Source organism: Globicephala melas, chromosome 13 (genome assembly GCF_963455315.2).
Source record: "Globicephala melas chromosome 13, mGloMel1.2, whole genome shotgun sequence".
NCBI lineage: Eukaryota > Metazoa > Chordata > Mammalia > Artiodactyla > Delphinidae > Globicephala > Globicephala melas.
Genome location: NC_083326.1, coordinates 53415654 through 53428058, shown reverse-complemented (window position 1 = coordinate 53428058; position 12405 = coordinate 53415654).

Below are 12405 nucleotides of genomic sequence, written 5' to 3'. Positions count from 1 at the left end.
GAACCCTAACCGTAACCCTGCCCTGAAGCCTGACCCTCACACGTCCCCTAATCCTAACCCGTACGCTAACACTAACCCGCGCCCTCACACGTACGCTCCCCATAAAGCGTTGTCGTACCCTCAAATGGACCCTAAACCGTCCCCGTCCCCTAACCCTAACCGTAGCCCGAACCCTAACCGTAACCCTTCCCCGAAGCCTGACCCTCACCCGTCCCCTAATCCTAACCCGTACGCTATCATTAACCCGCGCCCTCACACGTAGTCTCCCCCTAAAGTGTTGTCGTACCCTCACCTGGACCCTAAACCGTCCCCGTCCCCTAACCCTAACCCTAGCCCGAACCCTAACCGTAACCCTTCCCCGAAGCCTGACCCTCACCCGTCCCCTAATCCTAACCCGTACGCTAACACTAACCCGCGCCCTCACACGTACGCTCCCCCTAAAGCGTTGTCGGACCCTCACCTGGACCCTAAACCGTCCCCGTCCGCTAACCCTAACCCTAGCCCGAAACCTAACCCTAACCCTTCCCCGAAGCCTGACCCTCACCCGTCCCCTAATCCTAACCCGTACGCTAACACTAACCCGCGCCCTCACACGTACGCTCCCCCTAAAGTGTTGTCGTACCCTCACCTGGACCCTAAACCGTCCCCGTCCCCTAACCCTAACCCTAGCCCGAACCCTAACCGTAACCCTTCCCCGAAGCCTGACCCTCACCCATCCCCTAATCCTAACCCGTACGCTAACACTAACCCGCGCCTTCACACGTACGCTCCCCCTAAAGCGTTGTCGGACCCTCACCTGGACCCTAAACCGTCCCCGTCCCCTAACCCTAACCCTAGCCCGAACCCTAACGCTAACCCTTCCCCGAAGCCTGACCCTCACCCGTCCCCTAATCCTAACCCGTACGCTAACACTAACCCGCACCCTCACACGTACGCTCCCCCTAAAGGGTTGTCGTACCCTCACCTGGACCCTAAACCCTCCCCGTCCCGAACCCTAACCCTAGCCTGAACCCTAACCCTAACCCTTCCCCGAAGCCTGACCCTCACCCGTCCCCTAATCCTAACCCGTACGATAACACTAACCCGCGCCCTTACACGTACGCTCCCCCTAAAGTGTTGTCGTACCCTCACCTGGACCCTAAACCGTCCCCGTCCCCTAAACCTAACCCTAGCCCGAACCCTAACCGTAACCCTTCCACGAAGCCTGACCCTCACCCGTCCCCTAATCCTAACCCGTACGCTAACACTAACCCGCGCCCTCACACGTACGCTCCCCCTAAAGCGTTGTCGGACCCTCACCTGGACCCTAAACCGTCCCCGTCCCCTAACCCTAACCCTAGCCCGAACCCTAACCGTAACCTTCCCCGAAGCCTGACCCTCACCTGTCCCCTAATCCTAACCCGTACGCTAACACTAACCCGCGCCCTCACACGTACGCTCCCCCTAAAGCGTTGTCGGACCCTCACCTGGACCCTAAACCGTACCCGGCCCCTAACCCTAACCCTAGCCCGAACCCTAACCCTAACACTTCCCCGAAGCCTGACCCTCACCCGTCCCCTAATCCTAACCCGTACGCTAACACTAACCCGCGCCCTCACACGTACGCTCCCCCTAAAGCGTTGTCGGACCCTCACCTGGACCCTAAACCGTCCCCGTCCGCTAACCCTAACCCTAGCCCGAAACCTAACCCTAACCCTTCCCCGAAGCCTGACCCTCACCCGTCCCCTAAACCTAACCCGTACGCTAACACTAACCCGCGCCCTCACACGTACGCTCCCCCTAAAGTGTTGTCGTACCCTCACCTGGACCCTAAACCGTCCCCGTCCCCTAACCCTAACCCTAGCCCGAACCCTAACCGTAACCCTTCCCCGAAGCCTGACCCTCACCCGTCCCCTAATCCTAACCCGTACGCTAACACTAACCCGCGCCCTCACACGTACGCTCACCATAAAGCGCTGTCGGACCCTCACCTGGACCCTAAACCGTCCCCGTCCCCTAACCCTAACCCTAGCCCGAACCCTAACGCTAACCCTTCCCCGAAGCCTGACCCTCACCCGTCCCCTAATCCTAACCCGTACGCTAACACTAACCCGCGCCCTCACACGTACTCTCCCCCTAAAGCGTTGTCGTACCCTCAAATGGACCCTAAACCGTCCCCGTCCCCTAACCCTATCCCTAGGCCGAACCCTAACCGTAACCCTTCCCCGAAGCCTGACCCTCACCCGTCCCCTAATACTAACCCGTACGCTAACACTAACCCGCGCCCTCACATGTACTCTCCCCCTAAAGTGTTGTCGTACCCTCACCTGAACCCTAAACCGTCCCCGTCCCCTAACCCTAACCCTAGCCCGAACCCTAACCGTAACCCTTCCCCGAAGCCTGACCCTCACCCGTCCCCTAATCCTAACCCGTACGCTAACACTAACCCGCGCCCTCACACGTACGCTCCCCCTAAAGCGTTGTCGGACCCTCACCTGGACCCTAAACCGTCCCCGTCCGCTATCCCTAACCCTAGCCCGAACCCTAACCCTAACCCTTCCCCGAAGCCTGACCCTCACCCGTCCCCTAATCCTAACCCGTACGCTAACACTAACCCGCGCCCTCACACGTACGCTCCCCCTAAAGTGTTGTCGTACCCTCACCTGGACCCTAAACCGTCCCCGTCCCCTAACCCTAACCCTAGCCCGAACCCTAACCCTAACCCTTCACCGAAGCCTGATCCTCACCCGTCCCCTAATCCTAACCCGTACGCTAACACTAACCCGCACCCTCACACGTACGCTCCCCCTAAAGTGTTGTCGTACCCTCACCTGGACCCTAAACCCTCCCCGTCCCGAACCCTAACCCTAGCCCGAACCCTAACCCTAACCCTTCCCCGAAGCCTGACCCTCACCCGTCCCCTAATCCTAACCCGTACGCTAACACTAACCCGCGCCCTCACACGTACGCTCCCCCTAAAGCGTTGTCGGACCCTCACCTGGACCCTAAACCGTCCCCGTCCCCTAACCCTAACCCTAGCCCAAACCCTAACCCTAACACTTCCCCGAAGCCTGACCCTCACCCGTCCCCTAATCCTAACCCGTACGCTAACACTAACCTGCGCCCTCACACGTACGCTCATCCTAAAGCGTTGTCGTACCCTCACCTGGACCCTAAACCGTCGCCGTCCCTAACCCTAACCCTAGCCCGAACCCTAACCCTAACCCTTCCCCGAAGCCTGACCCTCACCCGTCCCCTAATCCTAACCCGTACCCTAACACTAACCCGCGCCCTCACACGTACTCTCCCCCTAAAGTGTTGTCGTACCCTCACCTGGACCCTAAACCGTCCCCGTCCCCTAACCCTAACCCTAGCCCGAACCCTAACCGTAACCCTTTCCCGAAGCCTGACCCTCACCCGTCCCCTAATCCTAACCCGTACGCTAACACTAACCCGCGCCCTCACACGTACGCTCCCCCTAAAGCGTTGTCGGACCCTCACCTGGACCCTAAACCGTCCCCGTCCCCTAACCCTAACCCTAGCCCGAACCATAACCCTAACCCTTCCCCGAAGCCTGACCCTCACCCGTCCCCTAATCCTAAACCGTACGCTAACACTAACCCGCGTCCTCACACGTACGCTCCCCCTAAAGCGTTGTCGGACCCTCACCTGGAACCTAAACCGTCCCCGTCCCCTAACCCTAACCCTAGCCCGAACCCTAACCCTAACCCTTCCCAGAAGCCTGACCCTCACCCATCCCCTAATCCTAACCCGTACGCTAACACTAACCCACGCCCTCACACGTACGCTCCCCCTAAAGCGTTGTCGGACCCTCACCTGGACCCTAAACCGTCCCCGTCCCCTAACCCTAACCCTAGGCCAAACCCTAACCCTAACCCTTCCCCGAAGCCTGACCCTCACCCGTCCCCTAATCCTAACCCGTACGCTAACACTAACACGCGCCCTCACACGTACGCTCCCCCTAAAGTGTTGTCGTACCCTCACCTGGACCCTAAACCGTCCCCGTCCCCTAACCCTAACCCTAGCCCGAACCCTAACCCTAACCCTTCACCGAAGCCTGATCCTCACCCGTCCCCTAATCCTAACCCGTACGCTAACACTAACCCGCACCCTCACACGTACGCTCCCCCTAAAGTGTTGTCGTACCCTCACCTGGACCCTAAACCCTCCCCGTCCCGAACCCTAACCCTAGCCCGAACCCTAACCCTAACCCTTCCCCGAAGCCTGACCCTCACCCGTCCCCTAATCCTAACCCGTACGCTAACACTAACCCGCGCCCTCACACGTACGCTCCCCCTAAAGCGTTGTCGGACCCTCACCTGGACCCTAAACCGTCCCCGTCCCCTAACCCTAACCCTAGCCCAAACCCTAACCCTAACACTTCCCCGAAGCCTGACCCTCACCCGTCCCCTAATCCTAACCCGTACGCTAACACTAACCTGCGCCCTCACACGTACGCTCATCCTAAAGCGTTGTCGTACCCTCACCTGGACCCTAAACCGTCGCCGTCCCTAACCCTAACCCTAGCCCGAACCCTAACCCTAACCCTTCCCCGAAGCCTGACCCTCACCCGTCCCCTAATCCTAACCCGTACCCTAACACTAACCCGCGCCCTCACACGTACTCTCCCCCTAAAGTGTTGTCGTACCCTCACCTGGACCCTAAACCGTCCCCGTCCCCTAACCCTAACCCTAGCCCGAACCCTAACCGTAACCCTTCCCCGAAGCCTGACCCTCACCCGTCCCCTAATCCTAACCCGTACGGTAACACTAACCCGCGCCCTCACACGTACGCTCCCCCTAAAGCGTTGTCGGACCCTCACCTGGACCCTAAACCGTCCCCGTCCCCTAACCCTAACCCTAGCCCGAACCATAACCCTAACCCTTCCCCGAAGCCTGACCCTCACCCGTCCCCTAATCCTAAACCGTACGCTAACACTAACCCGCGTCCTCACACGTACGCTCCCCCTAAAGCGTTGTCGGACCCTCACCTGGAACCTAAACCGTCCCCGTCCCCTAACCCTAACCCTAGCCCGAACCCTAACCGTAACCCTTCCCCGAAGCCTGACCCTCACCCGTACCCTAATCCTAACCCGTACGCTAACACTAACCCGCGCCCTCACACGTACGCTCCCCCTAAAGTGTTTTCGTACCCTCACCTGGACCCTAAACCGTCCCCGTCCCCTAACCCTAACCCTAGCCCGAACCCTAACCCTAACCCTTCCCCGAAGCCTGATCCTCACCCGTCCCCTAATCCTAACCCGTACGCTAACACTAACCCGCACCCTCACACGTACGCTCCCCCTAAAGGGTTGTCGTACCCTCACCTGGACCCTAAACCCTCCCCGTCCCGAACCCTAACCCTAGCCCGAACCCTAACCCTAACCCTTCCCCGAAGCCTGACCCTCACCCGTCCCCTAATCCTAACCCGTACGCTAACACTAACCCGCGCCCTCACACGTACGCTCCCCCTAAAGCGTTGTCGGACCCTCACCTGGACCCTAAACCGTCCCCGTCCCCTAACCCTAACCCTAGCCCGAACCCTAACCCTAACCCTTCCCCGAAGCCTGACCCTCACCCATCCCCTAATCCTAACCCGTACGCTAACACTAACCCGCGCCCTCACACGTACGCTCCCCCTAGAGCGTTGTAGGACCCTCACCTGGACACTAAACCGTCCCCGTCCCCTAACCCTAACCCTAGGCGGAACCCTAACCCTAACACTTCCCCGAAGCCTGACCCTCACCCGTCCCCTAATCCTAACCCGTACGCTAACACTAACCCGCGCCCTCACACGTACGCTCCCCCTAAAGTGTTGTCGTACCCTCACCTGGACCCTAAAGCGTCCCCGTCCCCTAAACCTAACCCTAGCCCGAACCCTAACCCTAACCCTTCCCCGAAGCCTGATCCTCACCCGTCCCCTAATCCTAACCCGTACGCTAACACTAACCCGCACCCTCACACGTACGCTCCCCCTAAAGGGTTGTCGTACCCTCACCTGGACCCTAAACCCTCCCCGTCCCAAACCCTAACCCTAGCCCGAACCCTAACCCTAACCCTTCCCCGAAGCCTGACCCTAACCCGTCCCCTAATCCTAACCCGTACGCTAACACTAACCCGCGCCCTCACACGTACGCTCCCCCTAAAGTGTTGTCGTACCCTCACCTGGACCCTAAACCGTCCCCGTCCCCTAACCCTAACCCTAGCCCGAACCCTAACCGTAACCCTTCCCTGAAGCCTGACCCTCACCCATCCCCTAATCCTAACCCGTACGCTAACACTAACCCGCGCCTTCACACGTACGCTCCCCCTAAAGCGTTGTCGGACCCTCACCTGGACCCTAAACTGTCCCCGTCCCCTAACCCTAACCCTAGCCCGAACCCTAACGCTAACCCTTCCCCGAAGCCTGACCCTCACCCGTCCCCTAATCCTAACCCGTACGCTAACACTAACCCGCACCCTCACACGTACGCTCCCCCTAAAGGGTTGTCGTACCCTCAACTGGACCCTAAACCCTCCCCGTCCCGAACCCTAACCCTAGCCTGAACCCTAACCCTAACCCTTCCCCGAAGCCTGACCCTCACCCGTCCCCTAATCCTAACCCGTACGATAACACTAACCCGCGCCCTTACACGTACGCTCCCCCTAAAGTGTTGTCGTACCCTCACCTGGACCCTAAACCGTCCCCGTCCCCTAAACCTAACCCTAGCCCGAACCCTAACCGTAACCCTTCCACGAAGCCTGACCCTCACCCGTCCCCTAATCCTAACCCGTACGCTAACACTAACCCGCGCCCTCACACGTACGCTCCGCCTAAAGCGTTGTCGGACCCTCACCTGGACCCTAAACCGTCCCCGTCCCCTAACCCTAACCCTAGCCCGAACCCTAACCGTAACCTTCCCCGAAGCCTGACCCTCACCTGTCCCCTAATCCTAACCCGTACGCTAACACTAACCCGCGCCCTCACACGTACGCTCCCCCTAAAGCGTTGTCGGACCCTCACCTGGACCCTAAACCGTACCCGGGCCCTAACCCTAACCCTAGCCCGAACCCTAACCCTAACACTTCCCCGAAGCCTGACCCTCACCCGTCCCCTAATCCTAACCCGTACGCTAACACTAACCCGCGCCCTCACACGTACGCTCCCCCTAAAGCGTTGTCGGACCCTCACCTGGACCCTAAACCGTCCCCGTCCGCTAACCCTAACCCTAGCCCGAAACCTAACCCTAACCCTTCCCCGAAGCCTGACCCTCACCCGTCCCCTAAACCTAACCCGTACGCTAACACTAACCCACGCCCTCACACGTACGCTCCCCCTAAAGTGTTGTCGTACCCTCACCTGGACCCTAAACCGTCCCCGTCCCCTAACCCTAACCCTAGCCCGAACCCTAACCGTAACCCTTCCCCGAAGCCTGACCCTCACCCGTCCCCTAATCCTAACCCGTACGCTAACACTAACCCGCGCCCTCACACGTACGCTCACCATAAAGCGCTGTCGGACCCTCACCTGGACCCTAAACCGTCCCCGTCCCCTAACCCTAACCCTAGCCCGAACCCTAACGCTAACCCTTCCCCGAAGCCTGACCCTCACCCGTCCCCTAATCCTAACCCGTACGCTAACACTAACCCGCGCCCTCACACGTACGCTCCCCCTAAAGCGTTGTCGTACCCTCAAATGGACCCTAAACCGTCCCCGTCCCCTAACCCTATCCCTAGGCCGAACCCTAACCGTAACCCTTCCCCGAAGCCTGACCCTCACCCGTCCCCTAATACTAATCCGTACGCTAACACTAACCCGCGCCCTCACATGTACTCTCCCCCTAAAGTGTTGTCGTACCCTCACCTGGACCCTAAACCGTCCCCGTCCCCTAACCCTAACCCTAGCCCGAACCCTAACCGTAACCCTTCCCCGAAGCCTGACCCTCACCCGTCCCCTAATCCTAACCCGTACGCTAACACTAACCCGCGCCCTCACACGTACGCTCCCCCTAAAGCGTTGTCGGACCCTCACCTGGACCCTAAACCGTCCCCGTCCGCTATCCCTAACCCTAGCCCGAACCCTAACCCTAACCCTTCCCCGAAGCCTGACCCTCACCCGTCCCCTAATCCTAACCCGTACGCTAACACTAACCCGCGCCCTCACACGTACGCTCCCCCTAAAGTGTTGTCGTACCCTCACCTGGACCCTAAACCGTCCCCGTCCCCTAACCCTAACCCTAGCCCGAACCCTAACCCTAACCCTTCACCGAAGCCTGATCCTCACCCGTCCCCTAATCCTAACCCGTACGCTAACACTAACCCGCACCCTCACACGTACGCTCCCCCTAAAGTGTTGTCGTACCCTCACCTGGACCCTAAACCCTCCCCGTCCCGAACCCTAACCCTAGCCCGAACCCTAACCCTAACCCTTCCCCGAAGCCTGACCCTCACCCGTCCCCTAATCCTAACCCGTACGCTAACACTAACCCGCGCCCTCACACGTACGCTCCCCCTAAAGCGTTGTCGGACCCTCACCTGGACCCTAAACCGTCCCCGTCCCCTAACCCTAACCCTAGCCCAAACCCTAACCCTAACACTTCCCCGAAGCCTGACCCTCACCCGTCCCCTAATCCTAACCCGTACGCTAACACTAACCTGCGCCCTCACACGTACGCTCATCCTAAAGCGTTGTCGTACCCTCACCTGGACCCTAAACCGTCGCCGTCCCTAACCCTAACCCTAGCCCGAACCCTAACCCTAACCCTTCCCCGAAGCCTGACCCTCACCAGTCCCCTAATCCTAACCCGTACCCTAACACTAACCCGCGCCCTCACACGTACTCTCCCCCTAAAGTGTTGTCGTACCCTCACCTGGACCCTAAACCGTCCCCGTCCCCTAACCCTAACCCTAGCCCGAACCCTAACCGTAACCCTTCCCCGAAGCCTGACCCTCACCCGTCCCCTAATCCTAACCCGTACGCTAACACTAACCCGCGCCCTCACACGTACGCTCCCCCTAAAGCGTTGTCGGACCCTCACCTGGACCCTAAACCGTCCCCGTCCCCTAACCCTAACCCTAGCCCGAACCATAACCCTAACCCTTCCCCGAAGCCTGACCCTCACCCGTCCCCTAATCCTAAACCGTACGCTAACACTAACCCGCGTCCTCACACGTACGCTCCCCCTAAAGCGTTGTCGGACCCTCACCTGGAACCTAAACCGTCCCCGTCCCCTAACCCTAACCCTAGCCCGAACCCTAACCCTAACCCTTCCCAGAAGCCTGACCCTCACCCATCCCCTAATCCTAACCCGTACGCTAACACTAACCCACGCCCTCACACGTACGCTCCCCCTAAAGCGTTGTCGGACCCTCACCTGGACCCTAAACCGTCCCCGTCCCCTAACCCTAACCCTAGGCCAAACCCTAACCCTAACCCTTCCCCGAAGCCTGACCCTCACCCGTCCCCTAATCCTAACCCGTACGCTAACACTAACACGCGCCCTCACACGTACGCTCCCCCTAAAGTGTTGTCGTACCCTCACCTGGACCCTAAACCGTCCCCGTCCCCTAACCCTAACCCTAGCCCGAACCCTAACCCTAACCCTTCACCGAAGCCTGATCCTCACCCGTCCCCTAATCCTAACCCGTACGCTAACACTAACCCGCACCCTCACACGTACGCTCCCCCTAAAGTGTTGTCGTACCCTCACCTGGACCCTAAACCCTCCCCGTCCCGAACCCTAACCCTAGCCCGAACCCTAACCCTAACCCTTCCCCGAAGCCTGACCCTCACCCGTCCCCTAATCCTAACCCGTACGCTAACACTAACCCGCGCCCTCACACGTACGCTCCCCCTAAAGCGTTGTCGGACCCTCACCTGGACCCTAAACCGTCCCCGTCCCCTAACCCTAACCCTAGCCCAAACCCTAACCCTAACACTTCCCCGAAGCCTGACCCTCACCCGTCCCCTAATCCTAACCCGTACGCTAACACTAACCTGCGCCCTCACACGTACGCTCATCCTAAAGCGTTGTCGTACCCTCACCTGGACCCTAAACCGTCGCCGTCCCTAACCCTAACCCTAGCCCGAACCCTAACCCTAACCCTTCCCCGAAGCCTGACCCTCACCCGTCCCCTAATCCTAACCCGTACCCTAACACTAACCCGCGCCCTCACACGTACTCTCCCCCTAAAGTGTTGTCGTACCCTCACCTGGACCCTAAACCGTCCCCGTCCCCTAACCCTAACCCTAGCCCGAACCCTAACCGTAACCCTTCCCCGAAGCCTGACCCTCACCCGTCCCCTAATCCTAACCCGTACGGTAACACTAACCCGCGCCCTCACACGTACGCTCCCCCTAAAGCGTTGTCGGACCCTCACCTGGACCCTAAACCGTCCCCGTCCCCTAACCCTAACCCTAGCCCGAACCATAACCCTAACCCTTCCCCGAAGCCTGACCCTCACCCGTCCCCTAATCCTAAACCGTACGCTAACACTAACCCGCGTCCTCACACGTACGCTCCCCCTAAAGCGTTGTCGGACCCTCACCTGGAACCTAAACCGTCCCCGTCCCCTAACCCTAACCCTAGCCCGAACCCTAACCGTAACCCTTCCCCGAAGCCTGACCCTCACCCGTACCCTAATCCTAACCCGTACGCTAACACTAACCCGCGCCCTCACACGTACGCTCCCCCTAAAGTGTTGTCGTACCCTCACCTGGACCCTAAACCGTCCCCGTCCCCTAACCCTAACCCTAGCCCGAACCCTAACCCTAACCCTTCCCCGAAGCCTGATCCTCACCCGTCCCCTAATCCTAACCCGTACGCTAACACTAACCCGCACCCTCACACGTACGCTCCCCCTAAAGGGTTGTCGTACCCTCACCTGGACCCTAAACCCTCCCCGTCCCGAACCCTAACCCTAGCCCGAACCCTAACCCTAACCCTTCCCCGAAGCCTGACCCTCACCCGTCCCCTAATCCTAACCCGTACGCTAACACTAACCCGCGCCCTCACACGTACGCTCCCCCTAAAGCGTTGTCGGACCCTCACCTGGACCCTAAACCGTCCCCGTCCCCTAACCCTAACCCTAGCCCGAACCCTAACCCTAACCCTTCCCCGAAGCCTGACCCTCACCCGTCCCCTAATCCTAACCCGTACGCTAACACTAACCCGCGCCCTCACACGTACGCTCCCCCTAGAGCGTTGTAGGACCCTCACCTGGACACTAAACCGTCCCCGTCCCCTAACCCTAACCCTAGGCGGAACCCTAACCCTAACACTTCCCCGAAGCCTGACCCTCACCCGTCCCCTAATCCTAACCCGTACGCTAACACTAACCCGCACCCTCACACGTACGCTCCCCCTAAAGTGTTGTCGTACCCTCACCTGGACCCTAAAGCGTCCCCGTCCCCTAAACCTAACCCTAGCCCGAACCCTAACCCTAACCCTTCCCCGAAGCCTGATCCTCACCCGTCCCCTAATCCTAACCCGTACGGTAACACTAACCCGCGCCCTCACACGTACGCTCCCCCTAAAGCGTTGTCGGACCCTCACCTGGACCCTAAACCGTCCCCGTCCCCTAACCCTAACCCTAGCCCGAACCATAACCCTAACCCTTCCCCGAAGCCTGACCCTCACCCGTCCCCTAATCCTAAACCGTACGCTAACACTAACCCGCGTCCTCACACGTACGCTCCCCCTAAAGCGTTGTCGGACCCTCACCTGGAACCTAAACCGTCCCCGTCCCCTAACCCTAACCCTAGCCCGAACCCTAACCCTAACCCTTCCCCGAAGCCTGATCCTCACCCGTCCCCTAATCCTAACCCGTACGCTAACACTAACCCGCACCCTCACACGTACGCTCCCCCTAAAGGGTTGTCGTACCCTCACCTGGACCCTAAACCCTCCCCGTCCCGAACCCTAACCCTAGCCCGAACCCTAACCCTAACCCTTCCCCGAAGCCTGACCCTCACCCGTCCCCTAATCCTAACCCGTACGCTAACACTAACCCGCGCCCTCACACGTACGCTCCCCCTAAAGCGTTGTCGGACCCTCACCTGGACCCTAAACCGTCCCCGTCCCCTAACCCTAACCCTAGCCCGAACCCTAACCCTAACCCTTCCCCGAAGCCTGACCCTCACCCATCCCCTAATCCTAACCCGTACGCTAACACTAACCCGCGCCCTCACACGTACGCTCCCCCTAGAGCGTTGTAGGACCCTCACCTGGACACTAAACCGTCCCCGTCCCCTAACCCTAACCCTAGGCGGAACCCTAACCCTAACACTTCCCCGAAGCCTGACCCTCACCCGTCCCCTAATCCTAACCCGTACGCTAACACTAACCCGCACCCTCACACGTACGCTCCCCCTAAAGTGTTGTCGTACCCTCACCTGGACCCTAAAGCGTCCCCGTCCCCTAAACCT